This window comes from Octodon degus, unplaced genomic scaffold, assembly GCF_000260255.1.
Source record: "Octodon degus isolate 3935 unplaced genomic scaffold, OctDeg1.0 scaffold00184, whole genome shotgun sequence".
Lineage (NCBI taxonomy): Eukaryota > Metazoa > Chordata > Mammalia > Rodentia > Octodontidae > Octodon > Octodon degus.
In genome coordinates this window covers 1,112,772-1,113,925 of record NW_004524760.1, presented here as the reverse complement: position 1 = coordinate 1,113,925, position 1,154 = coordinate 1,112,772, and positions in this window count along the sequence as shown.

The window sequence follows — 1,154 nt, the reverse complement described above, 5'->3', positions numbered from 1 at the left end:
GTAAAAGAGAGAGAGAGAGAGAGAGAGAGAGAGAGAGAGAGAGAGAGAGAGAGAGAGAAAGAGAATCTGTTTGTTGTCCTAGGAGGTAGCTCAGTGGCATAAGACCCTGCCTGGCAAATGCAAGGTCCTGAGTTTGATCCCCAGTACTCCCCCAAAAAAGAAAAAAAAATTAAAAGACCAAACAAAATCAATTGCCCAGACTCAATTGCTGTCTCAGCAGGCCCAGGGATCAAACCCCTCCACCTGCTGGCAGGTGCTTTAATCCACGAGCTATTTAGCCAGCCCTATTTCTGATCTGTGAACAGGCTGAAAATTCATTAATTTGTACCCATCAACCTTCATTTCTCAGGCTCATCCAGTCTAATGACTTTTTGTTGTATTTTGTTTTTTGAGGTAGATTCTCACTATGTAACCCAGGCTGGCCTTGAAATTTCAATGATCCTCCTGCCTCAGCTTCCCCTTCCCAAGTGTTGGGATTACAGGCGTGCACCGCCAAACCTGGTTCATGAATTGTAACTTTTTTTTTTTTTTTTCTGAACCGGGGATTGAACTCAGGCCCTTGCACTTGCCAGGGAAGCGCTTACTCCACTGAGCCATCTCCCCAGCCCCACTTTTTTTTTTTGAGCTAGCATCTCAAAGTATAGTTTGGTAACACCTTGAATTTACTATGTAATTCAAGTTGGACCTGAACTCATGGAGATCCTTGTGCCTCAATGTCCTACATGCTGGGATTATAGGTATGTACCACCATGCCTTGCTTAATCTAATATTTTTATTTTTCTAATAATTTTAAATTCCATTCATTGCTGGGTCCCATGGTGGTACACACCTGTAATCCTAGTACTCTGGAGGCTGAGACAGGAGGATGGCAATAAGTTTGAAGCCAGTCTAGGCTATATAGTGAGTTCAAGCCCAGCCTGAACTACATGGTAAGACCTTGTCTCAGAAAAACAAACAAACAAACAAAAAAGGGCTAGCCTTAGCAGATTAAAGTAAGTGCCTGCTTAGGCAGACCCAGGGACTGGGGTTTGATCTCTGTCACACCATGCCAGCCTTGCCCTGGGGAGTGCTGAGATGGTAAATGAGACTGATATGGTGGTGTGCCTGTAATCCCAGCACTTGGGAGGCTGAAAACAGGAGGGTCACTATGAGTC